The sequence below is a fragment of the Ranitomeya imitator genome, chromosome 3 (assembly GCF_032444005.1).
Source record: "Ranitomeya imitator isolate aRanImi1 chromosome 3, aRanImi1.pri, whole genome shotgun sequence".
NCBI classification, from domain to species: domain Eukaryota; kingdom Metazoa; phylum Chordata; class Amphibia; order Anura; family Dendrobatidae; genus Ranitomeya; species Ranitomeya imitator.
Window position 1 is genome coordinate 116,944,987 of NC_091284.1, and position 22,043 is coordinate 116,967,029.

At 44.9% G+C, this 22,043-nt stretch overlaps 1 protein-coding gene across 1 annotated transcript in view; it reads left to right on the top strand.

Annotated features, from left to right (window-relative positions):
* Positions 1-666: 666 nt before the first annotated feature.
* SH2B2 (SH2B adaptor protein 2) overlaps positions 667-22,043 on the top strand; it is a 168,350-nt gene continuing 146,973 nt past the window's right edge. The window contains exon 1 of the mRNA XM_069761316.1: positions 667-779. The gene's annotated coding sequence lies outside the window, so the exon portion shown is untranslated. The remainder of the gene's footprint in view (positions 780-22,043) is intronic.

The following is a 22,043-nucleotide window of genomic DNA, read 5'->3' on the forward strand; positions in this document are numbered from 1 at the left end:
GCAGGTTAGTTTACGCTGAGTAAATGCAGCACAGTGGGCAGGAGATTTCTATAAGGTCGCATTCACATGTTCAGTATTTGGGGAATTTTTGTACCTCAATATTGATAAGCCAAAACCAGGAGTGGATCTGATATAAAAAAAAACCTCCCCAAATACTCACCGTGTGCACGTGGCCTAAGACGAGAACATTTGCAGTGCTAAAAACTCGTCGTGGCCACACAACCTAAAAAGACTGAAAGAGACAAAAAATAAAGGTCTGTGAAGTTTCAACAAAAATCAACAGGCGCAAAAAAAAAAAAGACAAAACTGCAAATGAATTGGGGTCTCCAATTTAGATAGCTGACACCCTGCATTATTTGGGGGGTGGTGATCTTTATGGGTGTCATCAACTCTCCCAATTCACCCAGCTTTCAATGACACATAATGACCGCATCACGGGGTACATTGAGGAAAGCTGGCTGTCCCCTCTGGATACAGTTATGGGTCCAGGCTCCCAATGCTGGAAGCAGCCCCCTGAATACAAGCCGGCCACGGAAGGAAGATGCTGGAGAGGAAATCTGAGCAGGAGCAGCGGCGCAGACATGGCGCTGGCCCTTTAAGAGCTGTGCAGGGAGCGGGCGCCGCCTCCAGCTCCGGGGGTGTGGAAAACAAGAAAGGGATTTGTGTGATCGTGTTATTTGTCGCCAGTGTGACAGCACTAGTGGAGCATGCTGCTGACTACAAAGCCAGGGATGTAATCCCCCTGCGCATCGTGCACCAGCAATGATCCCCACCACAGGGTAAGTGGCCCTGGCACTCACTGGGCAAGGCTGCTGGGGACACGCCGGGGATTGGGAGGGCTCCAGGGACAAGTGCACGTTGTAGGGCTGAGCTGCTCCTGGTCTTCCTGTGTCATTGATGGAGCATCCCCAGTGCTCTGCATCCATCATGTCCTGTGTGCCCCTGTGCCCCCTGCACTATGGCTGGTGCAGACAGATGTGTGTGCCCTTCTCGGGGCGGACATGCCCTGCTGCCCCTGCACAGGATCTTGGAGAGAGGTGACTGTGGTGTGCCAGGATCACATTCATGGCATAACAGAGAGAAATATGTGTAAACAGCTCTGTGGGCTGGTGTGGAGTGTGAGGAGCCGTGGGCCACCCCATGCTTTATGTGTCATTCGTGACCAGAATATGGGACTGTGTATGGACGTAGTCCGGGACTTTTCTGGGGAGCTGGATAGACACAATGTATGGGGGACCCTTGTGCCCGGCGGGTGGGATATCGCTAGGACTGTGGCTTTTGTGAGGCGCCCACGCTTGAAAGGGTGTTCGCACAGCGGATTTTATCAGGTGGTCAAAAAACGACGCGTTTTATAGTGGAAACTGCTTCAGGAAATGCTGCTGCTTTGGAAAGTTTTTTTTTAGCCTCTTAACTGGATAGTGGGGACGTTTTTCCCATCAAGTAACGCTTCATAGTAGTGACGTCACGTGCGCTTTCTATTCTACCATAGTGTTTTTCTAGATCTAAATGTAAAAAAAAAAAGCGCTCAAAAGCCTGAACATATGAACAGCCAAGTGATTATTTTACAATGGAAATGAATAGGAAGAGTCAAGTGTGTGGTTGGTTTTTTTTTTTTGTTTGTTTTTTTTGTTGTGATTTTTCAGGTATTTTTTTTGAAGCGGTTCAAGATCTGAAGTCGTATTCACATGGGGTGGCAGATTTGTCATCTGGATTTTCTAGGTGGAAAATCCTCGGAAAATCATAAAACCAGCAAAAGTGGATACGAGTTGGCCAAATCTAAGCAGTTTGACGAGTGGGGGAAGACTTTTATATATTTTGGGATTGATACGGAGAATCTGCGACAAATCTGCATGTACCGCTTCTGCAGATTCATGCCAAGATCCACAGAAGACTGTGTGCCCTCAATTTATGTGACTTGTGGCTTTATAGTCTCCCCTAACCACCTCCGACACATACAGCGGATTACTAAGGCAAATGATATGGCTGCTAACCCACTGTATTATATGTTCCATGTCACTAAAAATCATACAATCCCAACACTGGGCTGTAGGTCTCCCCTTATACTACAAAATCAACAGCCGGCCCTTGTCATGGACCTTTGTGGTGACCTGGCCAGGACCCTACTTGAGAACCATAGTGCCCACGCTATGAAAGGGTCACCCTGCTGTACAGTTCCTTTTTTACTTGCTGTGGCCAATGTAACCAACCTGCCCTTCTTGGATTGAGGATATAGGGTCACTATCAGTTGTGTCACTTGTTTAAATTGAAAACTGGTACATTCACGAGAGCTATGTGTCATGGTCCTCAAAAATGCACAAACGTCACGTATATATATATATATATATATATATATATATATATATATAGTATAAGCCCTGTAATCTCCTGCAGCTTGGGAGGCAGAATCGCACGGTGGAGTATGGATTGAATGCAAAGCTGCCATCCAGCAGGCAGGGGCTGTGCTCATGCCTCCGGAGCTGCGCATTTCAGTGGTCTTTTGAGTGATCGGTCAGGGACGCAGGACAAATTACAGGACAAAAAAATAAATTAAAAAACCCTCAAGTTTAGTTACTATTAAAACCTTTTGAGAAAATAGAGAGCATTTTCTTTTACAGTGACAGATCTTCTCTGAGCCATGATGTAAGATATGTGGCACTATAGGCGATGATCTAACCGCATCCCTTCCCATATTAAAGACGCCATCGGCAGGGTGGTCCACCAAGAATACCCTAATTTGTCTATAACTATAGGGAGTGATGACCATTCTGTAGCGGACACATTGATCCACCCGCTCCATCGTACCCGATCACTGGATCGCTGACACTTACCGCGCTCTTGATCATTCTTTTACTGTAGACACAGTGGCTACATTATAAGCGCTCCATTAAATACTACATTAACACCTATGACAGGACCCATTCACATAGCTCTTAATACTGAGTGCTGCGATTGCTTTTCTATAGCCGTAGCGGGGGCCATCTGGACATTTATTGCCCATTTACCTAAATAAACATGGCTATAGGCTATAATGGATCAGAGGCTGCTTTGTTATTTCGCGGACGTGAAACATAATCTTATTCTCCAGCGCACATGGACGTATTGGACGGAGCGGGCTGTGCTCCACATACAGGAGGTCGCTGGCAGTACAGGCTTCATTCACATGGAGCTCAGTTTGAAAACATCCCTGTTTCTATTGAATTAATGGTTTCAGTGTTTCCTCATAACGGCGCTGGCCGAGCTGAGTGGTCATTTATAGGTTTAATGTATTTAGGATAATGACTGGTAGGAAAGGTCCAGGCAGACTCCGCTCACATCATCATGCAGATGGGTCTCCTTGCTGGATGTGCGGCACACAGCTGCTGTACTGTACATCATAAAAGCTTATCACTCTTCCAGTATTGACTGCGGAAATGGAAAACTGCTCGGAGAACATGCTAGCAGCCCTGTGGTCTACGTGTGCTGTGAAGGATGCCGGGAAAGGATCGTTATACTGTATGTCTGTGTTACTTCCAAAAATAAATAGCATCCTACAAGTCACAACGGAAGATACTAATAGCGGTCATATTAATATACCGTATCTGCTCAATTTTGGGGGCATTTTACATTCCCTGTATAAGATGTGCAATCTCCAGATCAGTTGGAGCAAAGATCCGATGCCCCCCCGGTATTCAGCCTATATGGCGACCGTACACCTCTCTCGGACCATACTGTACTGGTTTAGATTGCATGTTCCACCTTATACATGTCGGGTATAAAGAGAGACCTCCCTAAATGTCTTTTATTCTTCATGGTGGGATGAAGGCACCAATGAGAATGAACGATTTCAACCTAAGGTAAGAACTTAAAGGGGTTTGTTCAAGAGTAAATTATTATATAATTATTTATTTTAGCTACGGATTGATTAAAAATAATAAACAGAGGCAGATTCACCTTCCATCGGATCCAGTGCGGACCGCTCTGTAGATCTTCGCAAAAAGTGTTGTCTGCCCTGTTTAGAAATCCCAGCACCGCTGCAGCCTGTGATCAGCTGCAATAGTCATGTGATCAGAAGAGCATTTCATCAGACGATGTGAGTATTGCTCCATTCATTATCTTTAAAGTGACGCTGACAGCAGATCCATGCTGCCCAATCCACAGGCAGATTGTATCAGACAGTGACTGCAGGATCCCAGCCGTGTATGTTTAACTCTGAAACTCTTCTCCCCACCTGCTGCCCTGCTTTGACAAGTCTATGCCTACCCGCGCGTAAAGACAGGCGCCTGTCAATCCAGGGCAGCAGGCGGGAAGAAGCTGCCAGGGACCCAACTCTTAAACTAGTCTCCAGCGCGGATCAGTCACCGACAGCTATTAAACAGTTTTTCTCTGAAACGCAGCGTTTTAGAATTGAACATATATGACTGGTGTCCTGCATCCATTGTCTGTTACATGCTACCTGTGGATCGAGCAGCATGAATCAGCTGTCAGATTCACTCTAATCAATTCATGGCTAAACAATAAATGTAATTTACCATTGGGCATTTTAAGTAGATAATCCCCACACAGCACATGGAGTGGCTTGTTTACGTTATATTGACTTTTAAATGGTTATCCGGGATTATTTAGGGACCCTTAAATGGTTATCTGAGATTATTTTTTTTACTACAGGCCTAAGAGTTTATCGGAAGTTGCTAAGTACCTGCCTGTTCTGACCGCTGCCGATCACTGCTGGCTTAGAGCAATCCTACTCTGCAGTTCTGCGGCTTCTGCTGACGTCATGTCTCCTCCGCTCTGCTCTTTTGACGGGATATGACTGCCGATGTCATGCTGATTGGAAGCTGGCTGTCAATCAGCATGACATCGGCAGTTAGACATCATCGATAGAACAGCCACGAAGAGCTACTTTTTTGATGATTTGATGATTCTACCTGTCCAAACCAATGGCTCTGTGCTGATTTGTGAGTTTGTTTTCCTCTTAGAAAAGTTGAACGTAAAGTGTGGTGTGATGTCTATGAACAGTCTATAAAGGTGGAAGATGACCATAAACAGGAGGAAAGTCTTCCTAACTGATGTTTATCTTCAGTTAAAAGTGACCCATCTGCTGTAGTAACTCAGGCTGGTCAACTGAAAGGCGGACAGAAGCCCACCACACAGTCAGGGACTGGTGCTAACACGTGATGTGAAACCAGCCTGATACCATTCACAAGGTGGTTCCATGTTTTGGATCAGGAGTGTGACTAGAGATGGGTGAACCCCAAGAACCCCAGTCACCAGCTTCATAAGCTAAAAACAAATATCTTTTTTTAAGGGTTTGTTCAGTTTCAAACTATCCAATGAAAATCATACAATCATGTTTCTCGCAAATCTACACACAAAAAGGAACCAGAGCTGGGAGAAGTCAGCAGGCAGCCACCTCACTGACTATTCTACTCATTCCTTGCTCATATTTTAACTGCTCTCTCTAAACCATTACAGGTTGATGCTGGGAGAATTTCCTAAAGTATTTCATCAGTACAAACTTGTATAGGCTCAAAAACATTATATACATTGTACAATGCAACTACCAGGGGTATGATTTCTATGAAAGCTCAGTGATCACTCTTAGGGTCACCATTACATGCCTTAATTAGGGCTTAAAATTATGGTCTGGCAACTAAAATGTCTTTTTTACTGTATTGTGACGTTTGTGTGACAGGAATCTTACACTGGACTCCACAGGAGGCTGGGTCTGCACTTACTCCTCTAGTGTTCATCACCTCTCGTGGAACAGGATGTCGTCAGGAGGCAGCGCTGCAGCTACTCACTAGTTTCTTGCATAGCTGTCCCCTTTGAAGAGGTCTTGAATGATCGTTGATGAACGCTGTGGGAGATGAGTGCAGCATCTGCTCCCTACTTCTATCTTCGCCGCCACTGTAGCTTCTGTGAAAAAATACATCATTAGGCCGGTTTCACACGTCAGTGGCTCCGGTACGTGTAGTGACAGTTTTCTCACATACCGGAGACACTGACACACGTAGACCCATTCAAATGAATGGGTCTATGCACATGCCTGCGTGTTTTCACGGACCGTGTGTCCATGTGCAAAACACGGAGACATGTCCGCTTTTCTCCGGCAGCACGGTCCGCAAAGTGTCCCGCACACGTGCACACGGAGAACAGTGTGCACTCCACTCCAAGACCACGTGACCACTCACACAGGACAGGCTGCCGATGCTGAGAGGAGGCATCGCGGGAGCTGGGTGAGTATTTCCCTGCAAGCGGGTGGGCGCACGGGGGGTGGGAGGTGACCCCAAACTTTTAACAAAAAAAAAATATTGATTTTTCATCTCTTCTCTCCTGCAGGGGAGAAGAGATGAATGCCGTCTTCAGCACCACACGCTTGGGACAGCGCTTACTGTAGCGCTGTCTTTCCTGCACGGTCCGTGTGGTCCTCAGGAGGCACACAGGCGGCACACGGCTGCCGTACTTGTGCCACACTGATGTGCCATGTGAGCACACGGACACGGACAACTCCGGTACCGGAATTATCTGGATGTGTGAGACTGGCCTTAGAGGCGAAGATTGATGCAGTCAGTGACACCAACACTACCCCACAGCTACTAACATCGCCATGGGGCAGCACTGGTGTCAGTCACTGCTTCTATCTCTGCCCCTTGACGACGTCTTTTTCAAAAGCTACTGTGGCGACGGAGATAGCAGAGTCCTGGTGCTGCACTCACATCAGCCGCAGTGGCCATCATCCAAGATCTAGGACCTCTTCAGAGGGGGCAGCTGTGCAAGAAACTAGTGAGTAACAGCAGCACTGCTTGCTGTGATGTTAAAGGGAACCTGTCACCCCCAAAATCGAAGATGAGCTAAGTCCACCAGCATCAGGGACTTATCTACAGCATTCTATAATGCTGTAGATAAGCCCCCAATGTATCATGAAAGATGAGAAAAATAGGTTAGATTATACTCACCCAGGGGCGGTCCAGTCCGATGGGCGTCGTGGTCCGGGGCCTCCCATCTTCGTACGATGACGTCCTCTTCTTGTCTTCACGCTGCAGCTCCGGCACAGGCGTACTTTGTCTGCCCTGTTGAGGGCAGAGCAAAGTACTGCAGTGCGCAGGCGCCGGGAAAGGTCAGAGAGGCCCGGCACCTGCGCACTGCAGTACTTTGCTCTGCCCTCAACAGGGCAGACAAAGTACGCCTGCGCCGGAACTGCAGCGTGAAGACAAGAGGACGTCATCCTATGAAGAAATTAGGCCCTGGAACGCGACGCCCATCAGATCGGACCGCCAACCCAGGTGAGTATAATCTAATCTCTTTTTCTCATCTTTCAGGATACATCGGGGGCTTATCTACAGCATTCCAGGAAAATGTAATTTTTTCCCTTCCACATTGCTTTAATTCCTCCTGTGAAGTGCGTAAAAGGGTTAATAAACTTCTTGAATGTGGTTTTGAGCACCCTTCTAACTTCCTAACAAAAATAAAAAATGATGCTGATGACATATGGGAAATGTTATTTATTAATTGTTTTGTACAGCATCACTAACTGGTTTAAGGATATAAAAATTGAAAGTTTTAAAATTGCAAAATTTGCTCCAATGTTCTGATATTTTCACGAATAATTTAAAAAATATCGGTCCAAGGCTAGTTTCACACATCAGTTTTTTCGCCGGATCCGGCGTAATCTGTGAAAACCAGATGGGACGGATCTGGATTTCAGACGGATCCGATTTCCAGATCTGGCGAGAAACCAGATCCGTCCCATCCGGTTGGCATCCGTTTCGTCCGTTTTTCCATCCGGTTTTTGACGGATCCGGTTTTTAAGAACGCCCCTGGGAAGCTCCAAAATGTGATTGGCCCCCTCAAAACTATATATACAGTTTTCCTACAGCCCATCAGTCACAGGTTGGAGAGGAGCAAGTGTTTGGAGAGAAAGATGGATGTCATTGCAAAGATTCTGCAGAACAACGTGGTTTTCATTGTGGAGGCGAATCGCTTGAAAGCAATTGTTCTGGAGAAGGAGCGAGAGAAACAACGCATCATGCGTCTGCGCCTACGCCATTTGTGGATCCACCCCATCACCGCACAGAGAATGACACGTGGGGTGTTTTCTACACTGCACATGGAGCTACGAGGAAACCCAGAGAAATTTTTCTCATGTGTGCGGATGAAAGCGGAGAACTTTGATCTATTGGTGGACCGAATTGAACATCTCATCCGAAGGAGTGATACGTATTGCCGATTCTCTATTTCACCGGCCGAGCGTCTTATGGTCACTCTTCGGTAAGCCATTATTATTGTATGTACGCCTGTTGTACACTTTAATTGATTGTAATTTGATTTTGTAGTAATTTCTGCCTTGATTTTGTTCACAGATTCCTTGCTACTGGAGAATCCCTTTTGTCACTACATTTCCAGTTCAGACTGGGAATTCCCACCATCTCCAGAATTGTAAAGCACACCTGCCGTGCACTGTGGGACTCTTTACACGATGAATTTATACCACATCCCACAATGGAGATTTGGTTGGAAGTAGCCGAGAAATTCCAGCAAGTGTGTCAGTTTCCCAATTGCTTGGGCGGGGTGGACGGGAAACATATCCGTATCGTGAAACTGGCTGGTTCAGGATCAGAATACTTTAACGATAAAAAGTACTTTTCCATTGTGCTGATGGCCATCGCTGATGCGGAGTACAAATTTGTAGCGGTGGATATTGGGGCGTATGGCCGCTCTAATGATTCCCAAGTTTTCAAACTGTCTGCAATGGGGCATCATTTGTATGGAAACACCTTTCAATTCCCCCCCCCCAAGACCACTACCTCAAACCTCTGGGCCACCAATGTCTTTTGTTTGTGTTGGGGATGAAGCCTTCCAGCTGTCAGAACATCTGCTGAAACCCTACTCCAGTCGTGGATTAACCCAAACTAAAAAAAATTTTAACTACCGCCTCACACGTGCACGGAGAATGGTGGAGTGCGCTTTTGGGATTTTGACCGCCAAATGGAGAGTTCTACTGACATCTATAACCTTGAATACAGACACTGTTGACGAGGTGGTGAAAGCTTGTGTTGTCCTGCACAATTATGTTATATCCAAGGAACAGATTTCTATTGAGGACCACTCTGAAGAAACCACCTTGGCTGATTATAACAACATTACGTATAGAAGTTCTGTGACAGTTTCCCAAATTAGGGACAAATTCGCAGAATACTTTACCACTGGAAGGAATAATAGACTGGCAGGATGACAGAGTTTGAACAATTTGTCTTTGACCTTGTAACCGTATTTGACCTACTTTTACCCAAGTTGTGTACCTGTTTGGGTTCTGCCTAAAGTATTTTACCTCTACCAATAAACCATCTTTAACCCAAGTGTTAACTATACCTTATAAAGAAAATGCAAATTTGCTTTAAAAACAGTTTTATTACAACTTTTTTTTAACAAAACAATAATAAAATTCTCTTTGGCAACGCAAAAATAAACTTTATTTGGCTGCGCCAAAACTTAGAGGCTTGAATATGTTGGGGTGGAGATAGTGCTGGAGGGGCTGTTAGATAGGGACACTTCGACAGTGGGAGTGTGGAGAGAGGAATGTGGTGGTGGGGGGGGGGGGGAAGGATCAATAGGTAGTGGTCTGGGAGTTGGGTTAGGAATTTGGTATGATGGAGGGGTGTAGCTGATGGTTTGGGAGGATTGGGAGGCAGAAGCGTTGATGGGTTGAGAAGGGGGTTGGGACATGACGGGTGAAGGAGGCTGGTGGTAGTGGGCAGGGAGAGGAGGCACGGAAGATGTTGTTGGGAACTAGTATGGGGAGGAATGTTCATACTGGTCTGATTGGTGGGAAGGGGCACAGGTGGGACGCTGGTAGTGGTCTGCATGGTGGGATGGGGCACGGTAACGATGTGGGTAATGGTGAGGTTGCTGGTACGGGTCAGGAGATGGTAGTGAGGGACAGTGGCTGAAGGGGTGCAGGTGCAGGAGGAGTGGCAAGTGCGGTGGCTTTGGAGGCAATGAGCGCTAGAGTAGACTGGCAGGCTTCCATTACTTGCATCTGCTGATCAGTAAATAGCTTCTCCATTTGCTCGAGTACCGACCGGAAAAAAGTGTGGTGACTGACTCGCCTCTGAACGCAACTTTGGCAGAAGTGTATGCAACTCGAGTATGCTTTTGTTTATTAAATTGAAACCTGCAGCCATTTAAACGGACAAAACTTTGAGACAGTTCTGGAAGGATGCGTTCAGGTGCAAGAACTCGGGCGCATAGCTCTGTACCTGACCCTTCTGCCACTGGCGCCCCAAAGCCACAGGTGTACTAGAGGTGGCAGCAGCAGAGGGGTGGGGTACAGGAAAAGCTATATCCTCACCAGCAGATTCATGCAGTCGAACCGGCCAGGATGCTCCAGCTCTGGTGGATGGTACCGAGGGATCAGATGTGTTGGAAGGCTGGGAAGGTGCAGCGGGGCGGGGACTGTCGAAGTGTCCCTCGGTGGCGGACTCCTGTGGGATCGCCCCAGAAGGGTTCAACGCAGCTGCAGGCTCCCAAGTGCTCGCGACAGTGCTGTAAAACAAAGAAAAAATATAATTAATATACTGATATTGCATGGCCCTTGCTGTAACAACAAAAGATGGTTAGACATGTAAAACATTGCTTATTACATGTGTTGGGTAATATTTACCTTCGGGTCACCATCGTTGACCTGAGGAACGACAGGGCTTGGGCATATTTGTATCTGCTCCTACGTCCTCCAGAACCACTCGGGGCTCGCATCTCTTTGTTGAACTCCTTCTTAAAGCGATCCCTGATAGACAGCCACTGCTTCACAATCCTCTCACCTGTAAAAAAGGAGAAACACAAATTTAAGATGCAATACTTAAAAGCCATCTACATAACTGAACTGTGTATACTTACGTTCTTGATTCTGGGCCCAAACATCGAGGTCCTCCCAGTTCTCAACTAGCTGTTGGCATACTTGCTCCCAGAGTCGACGGGTCACTATGACATCAGCATGGCGGCGGTCATCCATGTTCCACAGCGGCTCCCTGTCTCGGATCAGATCGATGAGGAGGTCAATATTGAGGCCGACCTCCTCACCGTCCGAATCAGGAGCACACTGTGAAACCTGTTATAAAAAAGGCTAAAAAAAATAAAATTAGATTCAAAACATAAACAAAATACCAAAAAAAAACCCCAAAAACTGCTTACACGATGATGGCCGCCACGATTCTCACGCTGACGACCCTGGGAGCCACTCGGAGGACCTCTTGATGGAGCACCAGAATCCGAACTCTAAAAGAAAAACAAAAATTATGTGCTTGTAGTTAGCCCTTTTATGTGTTGTGTACATTTTGATATCTATAATGATCATTCTGTTAATGTTGTGCAATGTGTCCAATGATCTGTTTCTATGTGTTGTGTGCATTGTTCTTTTTGTAATCTTTTGTTTTTATGTGTTGGGTGTAGCGTGTGGTTTGTGGTTCCGCGATGCATGAAAGAAACATACCAATTGTGATCCCGCTCCAGGTCTTTCTCCACCCCTTCGGTCTTCTTCCGGAAGCACCTCTCCTGCTGCAGCAGCAGCTTCCTACAAAAATGAAAGCTGGTGAAGTACAAATATAATATATATATTACAGAAAGAGAGCTAGACAGAGAGAGAGCTGTTGTGAATTCTGTGGCAGAGTTCACTCCTGTGGTCACAAGTGGTACTTCGGCTGATTCTCTCTGGGATCTTCCGTTTGTGGAGGAAAGTGGTACTGCAGCTTCTGAGTTTTCTCCCTCAGGTGATCTGGTGAGCTCGTTAGCTTCTCTACTTAACTCCACCTGATGCTTTGATCTATGCTTCCTGTCAATGTTTCAGTGTGGGACTTGTTTTTTCCCTGGATCATTCCTGTGGCCTGCTGCTCTGCAAAGCTAAGTTTTGCTTATGTTATTTTGTTGCTATTTTTCTGTCCAGCTTGCTTTATTGGTTTTTCTCGCCTGCTGGAAGCTCTGAGACGCAGAGGGACCACCTCCGTACCGTTAGTCGGTGCGGAGGGTCTTTTTGTCCCCTCTGCGTGGTTATTTATAGGTTTTTGTGCTGACCGCAAAGTTATCTTCCCTATCCTCGTTCTATTCAGCTAGTCGGGCCTCTCTTTGCTAAACCTGTTTCATCTCTATGTTTGTGTTTTCATCTTACTCACAGTCATTATATGTGGGGGGCTGCCTTTTCCTTTGGGGAATTTCTCTGAGGCAAGGTAGGCTTATTTTTCTATCTTTAGGCCTAGCTAGTTTCTCAGGCTGTGACGAGGCGCCTAGGTTCTGGTCAGGAGCGCTCCACGGCTACCTTTAGTGTGGTTTGATAGGATTAGGGTTTGCGGTCTGCAGAGTTCCCACGTCTCAGAGCTCGTTCTATTATTTTGGGTATTTGTCAGATCACTGTATGTGTTCTGATCGCTATGTCCATTGTGGTACTGAATTGCCTTCATATCAGTTTTCATAACAGAGAGCGCAAGAAATTTTATAAAAAAACATATATTCACCTCCGTGCGCTGCCGACGAGAGGGAGGGCTCCCAGAAGAAGACACGGCTGATGGCAGGCTCTTGCTGGAAGGCTGGCAGGCAGGCTCTTGCTGGAAGGCAGGCAGGCTAGGCTCTTGCTGGAAGGCAGGCAGGCTAGGCTCTTGCTGGAAGGCAGGCAGGCTAGGATCTTGCTGGAAGGCAGGCAGGCTAGGCTCTTTCTGGAAGGCAGGGTGTTGGCTCTCTTACAGTATGGCTGGAAATGAGTGAGGGCCTCAATGGCATTGTTTTATATATGTGTCCAGGGGCAGCCCCATAGGTTCTGAGCATGCTCAGATTAATAAACTGGATCAGGCCGCCGGAACCGCCTTTTTCCGGATCCGGCGCATTCCGGCGTCTATAGACATGCATTGTAGCGAAAAGCCGGAAGAGCCGAATCCGGCCCTTCCGGCTTTTTTGCCGCAGACAAAAAACATTACAGTAGACGTTTTCTCCAGACACCGGAATCGAAATTTTTGCCGGATCCGGAAAAAACGGAAGGAACGCTGGGCCATGCGGCGCAATCCGGCGCTAATACAAGTCAAAGGTTTTTTTCGCCAGTTCCGGTTTTTCACAAAGGAGCCGTAATCAGTCGAAATGAAAAAACCTGATGTGTGAAAGTAGCCTAAACCTTACCACTAACATAAAGTACAATGTGTCACGAAGCAAAAATTTCAGGCTGCCGTCACACTAGCAGTATTTGGTCAGTATTTGACATCAGTATTTGTAAGCCAAAACCAGGAGTGGGTGATAAATGCAGAAGTGGTGCATATGTTTCTATTATACTTTTCCTCTAATTGTTCCACTCCTGGTTTTGGCTTACAAATACTGATGTAAAATACTGACCGAATACTGCTAGTGTGATGGCAGCCTCAGAATCGTTCCTTACACATTGAGGCGTTCCAGAGTTATTACCACGTGAAGTGACACTTGTCAAAATTGAAAAGTTTGGACTTGTCAGGAATGTGAAAACGGGCTCAGAGGCAAAGGTGTTAACCCCTAAACAACTTTTGATATATAGTATTGTCACAGGAGATATTTTCTTGCATCTTCCTCTAACAGCAATGACTGGCGCTAGCACCAGTCACTGCTGTTTAACCATTTAGATGCTGCTTTCAGTCTCACCAATTAATTGGTTGCCATGTGTTGGTCTTCCCATCCCTCCACCAAAACACAAGTGTGAGTTGTCAATATGTTAAAGGGAACCTGTCACCCCGTTTTTTGAGATTGAGCTATAAATACTGTTAAATAGGGCCTGCGCTGTGTGTTCCTATAGTGTATGTAGTGTACCCCGATTCCCCATGTATGCTGAGAAATAACTTACCAAAGTCGCCGTTTTCGCCTGTCAATCAGGCTGGTCAGGTCGGGAGGGCGTGGTGACATCGCTGGTTCTTCCTCAGCTTTACATTGGTGGCGTAGTGGTGAACAAGCAGCGCGCGATCTGCGCTGTCATCCCTTTCGTCGGTGGGGGCGGCCATCTTCCTGGGGCCGCGCGTGCGCAGATCGAGTGCTCTGCTGCACGGGGCTTCAGGAAAATGGCTGCGGGATGCCGCGCGTGCGCATTAGAGATCGCGGCGGCCATTTTCCCAAAGCCGAGATGCAAACTGCGCACGCGCGGCATCCCGCGGCCATTTTCCTGAAGCCCCGTGCAGCAGAGCACTCGATCTGCGCACGCGCGGCCCCAGGAAGATGGCCGCCCCCACCGACGAAAGGGATGACAGCGCAGATCGCGCGCTGCTTGTTCACCACTACGCCACCAACGTAAAGCTGAGGAAGAACCAGCGATGTCACCACGCCCTCCCGACCTGACCAGCCTGATTGACAGGCGAAAACGGCGACTTTGGTAAGTTATTTCTCAGCATACATGGGGAATCGGGGTACACTACATACACTATAGGAACACACAGCGCAGGCCCTATTTAACAGTATTTATAGCTCAATCTCAAAAAACGGGGTGACAGGTTCCCTTTAAGAGGCCTCCTGAATATTTGTCGACTCAATAATAGTGCATCTATTAAACGTAGCCATATGGCTGTAGTGTAGCTGGACTTCAAAGGAGATCATTATTTTTGCAATATACAGCAATGCTCAGGAGGGATTAAAAAAAAAAGTCAAATATAATATTAAAAAAACCCCAAAACATAATAGTGTTTACCCCCCCTTTTCTCAATATGAAAGTAAAGAAAAAAATATACATATTGGGTATCCCTGTGTGAAAAACATGTCTGATCTATGAAAATGTAAAGTTACTTAACTTATAAGGTATACTGCGTAATGAAAATAGGCGATTGAAATGTCAGAATTACAGTTTTTTTTTTTTTTTGGCTAACATCTCCAAAAAGTGATTAAAATTTAATGTTTCCTGAAAAGTACCTTGAAAAAATGACATCTTGGCACTCAAAGAACAAGTGCTCACCAATTTAAAAATAAAATGGTTTCGTCCCTCAGAATATGGCTACACAAACCAATTTTTTTCTCTTACAAAATTCTGTTTTGTTTCTTTTTTTTTAAACTCTAAAATCTGAAAAATCTATACAGTTTAGTATCGCCGTAATCACACTCTCCAGCACACTCACCTGGAGAATCGTGCTGCCAGGTCGTTGTTACTGCACACTGAAAGCTTGTAAAACGGAGCCTAAAAAAACTGCAGAATTGCATTTTTTTTTTTCACCATTTCAACGCTCTTGAAGTCTTGAAGTGTTTTTTTTTTTCTTTTTTTCCAAGTGATAGGGTAAAAAAAACTCATCCTGGAGAAAACAAAACGCTCTTATGGTGATGTAGACGGAAAAATTAAAACCCAAAAATGACTGGTCCTTAATGGGTTAACAAAATGAGTTGACATAGAACAAGAGTACTCAAGGACTTATACACTGCTCAGAAAAATAAAGGGAACACTTAAACAACAGAATATAACTCCAAGTAAATCAAACTTTTGTGAAATCAAACTGTCCACTTAGGAAGCAACACTGTTTGACAATCAGTTTCACATGCTGTTGTGCAAATGGAATAGACAACAGATGGAAATTATTGGCAATTATCAAGACACACTCAATAAAGGAGTGGTTCTGCAGGTGGGGACCACAGACCACATCTCAGTACCAATGCTTTCTGGCTGATGTTTTGGTCACTTTTGAATGTTGATTGTGTTTTCACACATGTGGTAGCATGAGATGGACTCTACAACCCACACAAGTGGCTCAGGTAGTGCAGCTCATCCAGGATGGCGCATCAATGCGAGCTGTGGCAAGAAGGTTTGCTGTGTCTGTCAGCGTAGTGTCCAGAGGCTGGAGGCGCAGCCAGGAGACAGGCCAGTACACCAGGAGATGTGGAGGGGGCCGTAGGAGGGCAACAACCCAGCAGCAGGACTGCTACCTCAGCCTTTGTGCAAGGAGGAACAGGAGGAGCAGTGCCAGAGCCCTGCAAAATGACCTCCAGCAGGCCAGAAATGTGCATTTGTCTGCACAAACGGTTAGAAACCGACTCCATGAGGATGGTCTGAGTGCCCGGCGTCCACAGATGGGGGTTGTGCTCACAGCCCAACACCGTGCAGGACGCTAGGCATTTGCCACAGAACACCAGGATTGGCAAAATCGCCACTGGTGCTCTTCACAGATGAAAGCAGGTTCACACTGAGCACATGTGACAGAGTCTGGAGACAACGTGGAGAGCGATCTGCCTGCAACATCCTACATCATGACCGGTTTGGCAGTGGGTTAGTAATGGTGTGGGGTGGCATTTCTTTGGAGGGCCGCACAGCCCTCCATGTGCTCGCGAGAGGTAGCCTGACTGCCATTAGGTACCGAGATGAGATCCTCAGACCCCTTGTGAAACCATATGCTGGTGCGCTTGGCCCTTGGTTCCTCCTAATGCAGGACAATGCCAGACTTCATGTGGCTGGAGTGTGTCAGCAGTTCCTGCAAGACGAAGGCATTGAAGTTATGGACTGGCCCATCCGTTCCCCAGACCTGAATACGATTGAACACATCTGGGACATCATGTCTTGCACCATTCACCAAAGTCACGTTACACCACAAACTGTCCAGGAGTTGGTGGATGCTTTAGTCCAGGTCTGGGAGGAGATCCTTAGGAGACCATCCACCACCTCATCAGGAGCATGCCCAGGCGTTGTAGGGAGGTTATACAGGCACGTGGAGGCCACACACACTATTGAGCATCATTTCCTTGTCTTGAGGCATTTCCACTGAAGTTGAATCAGCCTGTCACTTCATTTTACACTTTGATTTTGAGCATCATTCCAACTTTAGGTTTTATTGTTCTCAACACATTCCACTATGTAATGAATAAAGACTTACAACTGGAATATTTCATTCCGTGATATCTGGGATGTGGGATTTTAGTGTTCCCTTTATTTTTTTGAGCAGTGTATTTACTAGATCCTTTGTTTAGAAAAATACCTCTCAAAGATTTATGGTTGCAGCCATTGACAGGAACACTTGGATGATGAATTATAGGTAGAAGATCAGAACATTTGTGATGAAAATATTGCGGTTTTCGTTGCCTGTAATGACATAGGATTTGTGCAGACGGTGGTAGGAATCGTGATAATGACTTCTTTTTCCTTGGTTTTGGACCATGTCACAGGTGTTTATGCTTGGGTTTGTTATTGCAGCGTGTACTAGGATTGTGAATTATTTTACATTACGTAGGGGAATTGATATAATGGTTTAAGTAATTGAATGTATTTAGAAAATGGAGTTGTGTTCCAAACATCCGTCCTTTCGCCTGTCAGTAAAACAGGCTTTTTTATCTAATGTCGTACAATTAGTGTTGAGCACATATGCTTTGTGATCTTGAATTTACAGTCCCTAGGGGTCAACAACAGACTGGAGATTAGCAACATGAGCATCGGCTATGGGGGGTTTATCTTACACAAGAAGATGGGACATCTGAAAAAACAAGGCTGCAGAAGAATCCTTCATATTCCTCTAGATACTGCATCCAAATAATCCCTGCTTCTTAAAAACCGACCTGTCGTTTTACACAAAACCTGTATAAAAACGTAGCCTTGCTGCCCTCATCCTCTGCAACAAGTTAAAACTGCTTTTGGGGCACATGCCAGCCTAATAAGTCCTGGAACTGTCCCTCCTTCTCATGCTTTGTAACTTGTCTTCCACTTCATCAGTATTCTGCCGGTATTTTAGGTGCTGGAAATTGTTACCTGACTTCTCAGCATGCAGTTCTCCTGCCTATATCCAATGACGCGGCTGTCCTGAACTGAAAACCCGTCTCTCTTTAAGGGCTCGTAGACATGGCATATTATATCAGATGATTGCTATTTGTGGTTTTCTAGGATGTACACATGATATTCTATAGGGCAGTGCACGTCTGATTTTTTTTTTTTTTTTATCTCTGACCAAGTGCTCCAAGGTAAAAACTGGAGACATGTTCGATTTTGATCTGAGTGTCAGATCCAAAACAGCAATGCAAGTCTATGAGTTTGTCAGATGACTTCCGAGTGTAGTCTGATTTTCACAGCATATCAGAATAGAAAGGGTGGAGAAACTTTTAGTTTAGTTTTTTTCTCTCTGAAAAAACTGATGCCACTTCTGATCAGAATATTTGGACCATTTTTCCCAGATCTCGTGTGACCGTTCAGATTACAGGAAGTCCGGCAAGGTCTGTGTCTCTGCTGCTTACAGACAGAACAGTATATTGGAAAGCATGCACAGTGGTTGGTTTGGTTTTTTTTTTCTGGCTTTTTGTTTCAGTAGTGTTATTTTTATTTTATTTTTTTCCCAGGACTTCTCATTTATAAACTTCATTGAAAACTCTTGAAATAAATGCTTTTTTTTAGAAGTGTTAAAAAAAGCTGAAAAAGTACTGTTAGGCTAGGTTCACTTTAGCGTTTCTGTGTGCAGTGTATCATCTGCATACGCAAATGTATGCCAAAACGCATGCTTACACCTCCGCATTAGCTTACGCATGATTAAAAAAGAAACAAAAAAAAATTTGCTGCATGTGTTTGTATGCGTTTTTGCCTGCGTTTGTGTTGTTTCTGCGCATATTTCCAGGAGGGTGTGTCTTAATGGGCGTGACTCAATCGGTACATGCGCATTCTGAAGTACGCAAGCGCATCAAACGTATGCCGTTGCGTACCAATGCGTTCCGATAGACAGTAATGCGTTGTTTTGATGCACTCATCCGCATGCGTATGATTGCGCAATATCTGAAGCCTAAAAAATGCAACATGTTGCGTTCGCGGGACACCGTGAAACGACGCATGAAAACCCATGTCCCTGCGAAGACACCATGTTAAAGATATGTACGCATGACACATACGGATGTATGCGGATCATATGCTGCACACACATATGCTAGTGTGAACCCGGCCTTAAAGAGACCTAATTATCACCTCTGGTTCAGACTTATTGGTGTGGTGCGTTGTAACAAGCCGCTCTGTAGTGTAAGTTATGTGGGAATGATGGAGCTGCATTCAGTAGCCAATTAGTCAGTGCACCTTAATGATCATATAGGTGCTTCTCACAAAATTTTGAATATCATCAAAAAGTTAATTTATTTCAGTTCTTAAATACAAGAAATGAAATTCATATATTGTAGAGCCTACTGAAACAAGCCTTTTTAAACACTCAGGAAGCCTTTGCAGGTGTTTTTGTTAATTATTCTAATTTACTGAGATAATGACTTTTGGATTTTCATTGGGCTGTAACCATAATCATCAACATTAACAGAAATAAACACTTGAAATACATTACTCTGTTTGTAATAACTTTATATAATATGAGTTTCACTTTTTATGTTGAAGAACTGAAATAAATTAACTTTTTGATGATATTCTAATTTTATAAGCACCTGTAGGTCTGCACTGGTATCCCAGATATAAAAGGCAAGGTTGCCTGAGACCTGCTAGAGAATGTAATGGTGAAGTTATTTACCGCGACTTTCACAATCTCTAAAATCAAGCTGCCATGGTGTCCCTTAGAGTGCTAGATCACTTTGTCTTTTGACTTTAGATTTTAGAATCTCCCATTTCTTGCAGTAGGACTGTTTTCAGAGGCAATATAGACATTATCATCGCTGTCCCCATTAGGGAACACAATCTATATTCCCTATCAGTATGTCTATTGGAGTGTGGGAGGAAACCGGAGAAACTTGTGCAAACTCGGAGAATACACAAACTTCTGATTTAAAGTGCTGTCATGCATGTTCCATCCATTGTTTTACTGATCCATTGTTAAAACAAAAAAATTGAGCCTAAGCATATGTTGGTATAAGTGCAATATGTAGGTGCCCATTCACACTGTGGCCATTAACAAACAGAACCCAAGATAAAAACAAAATGAGTGAATACCCTGTAGTAAGGAAATAAATAATAATAGTACATGTATAGAACGTAGTGTACTAAGAGCTTTAAATTACGCCTCTGAGCTTCCTCTATGGCAAAGTCACTCTTGGCCAAACATGCATGTATGTTCTAAAGGTGAAGGAACCGTCTTCTGCCCAATCCATTGTTCCCTTGATGTCTGAGATATAGGCAAATGTTAAGTATCACTCAAGGCAGGCAATACTTCCAATTTTCTCTTTATGCTTACAACTATCATTTTGCCATACCCAAAACAGCCATGTGAAAAAGTAACTGCCCCCCTAAACTCAATAATGGCGACCAAACACTGAGGGTAAGGCCGGGGACACACACAACGTATAAAAAAACGGTCCGTTTTTGACGGACGAGAATCGCACAAATTTTTACAAAACAGTGATCCGAGTGCAGTGCGAGGATGCGATTTTCTCGCATCAAATGATCCGTTTGACATCCGTGTGACATCCGTATGGCATCCGTATGGCGAGAATTTCTCGCAGGCTTGCAAAATGGACATATAACGGTTTTTCCACCTGAAAAAATTTAAATCATCACCAAGAACATTATTTAATGGCCCAAAACACAGGTGCCACCCACCAATCTATGCAGTAGAGTCCCTGCTTGTGTTGATGCACTTCGGATTGATGAGCAACATGTCTGATCGACTGACTTTCAACACCACAGAGCGTGTGCTTTTCAACTGGGTACTTTCCCAACGTTTTGGCCAGCCATACCCAGTTATTGTAGATCCGAGGAGGCGGAGACGGATGTGGGTACATCCACTTATCAAACAACGTATCAATAAAGGCCATTTCAGCCGTCTGTATGCTGCTCTGAGCACTAATCCGGACAAGTTCTTCAACTATTGTCGGATGAGGATTCAAACCTTTGACATTTTGTTGGAGATTTTGCGTCCAGGGATCACGAAGAAGGACACCAGGATGCGCAAATCTATTTCAGCTGAGGAGCGCCTTATCCTTACCTTGCGGTATGCCTTAATACTAATTGACCCAATATGTTACTCATTTTTTTGTCGATGCCCCTTTTTCAAATTATATACTTAAATGGTTAAGTAACTTCAACATAATTTTTACTTATTTTCTTAATGTAATTTTTTTAAAAGATCAAAGCCATAGCTTTTTTTTTTTTTTAATTTAAAAAAAGTGTTTGATTGCCCCATATCACCCTGTATTGTGTTAATTTTATCTTTGATAAAAATATTATTTTGTCTTTTAGCTTCCTTGCCACTGGCCTATCATATGCGGCCCTGCATTTAGAGTTTTTATTGGGCAAATCTACAATTTCTGGGATTGTGCGGGATACATGCACAGAAATCTGGAGAAGACTCCATCAAGAGGTGATGCCTGAACCAAAAATTGCAGACTGGTTACGTATTGCTCAAGGATTTCAGGACACATGCCAGTTTCCGCACTGTATTGGGGCTCTTGACGGAAAGCACATCCGTGTGCGTAAGCCGCCAGGTTCAGGGACCCAATTCTATAATTATAAACAGTTTTTCTCTGTAGTGCTGTTGGCCCTAGTCGACAGCAACTACAGGTTTATAATTGTAGATATTGGGGCCTATGGGAGAACTGGAGACTCTAGAGTCTTCAGTTCTTCTATTATGGGTCGGCGGCTGCGCAACAATGAATTGGATCTCCCACCCCCAAATCACATACCAGGTGCTAATTTGGATGCGGTGCCTTACATGATGGTAGCAGATGAGGCCTTTCAATTATCAAGGAACGTCATGAGACCCTATCCACGGAGAGGCCTGGACTACCGGCGCAGAATCTTTAATTTGCGTCTTTCCCGTGCCCGCCGTCTGGTCGAGTGTTCATTTGGCATTCTCAGTGCAAAGTGGCGGGTCCTTCAGTCTGCAATCCAACTGAGTGAAGGCAATGTAAATGGTGTGATAAAAGCATGTGTTGTTCTTCACAACTTTACAAGAGACCATGATTGCCCATCATCTGCTGCAGATGACATTGATTATGCAAATACTGTCTTGACAACTACACGTGTTCGTCCTTCACGTCGTCAGCCCTCTGGCCTAAAAGTTCGTGATGTTTTAACCAATTTTTTTGTGTCACCAGAGGGATCTACGGTTTGGCAAGACAATGCTGTTTTGCCTTAATTTTTGTTTAGATTCTAAGTTAATAAATCACATAATTTCCTTCAGAAATTGGTGTAATATGTATCTGATGATGAA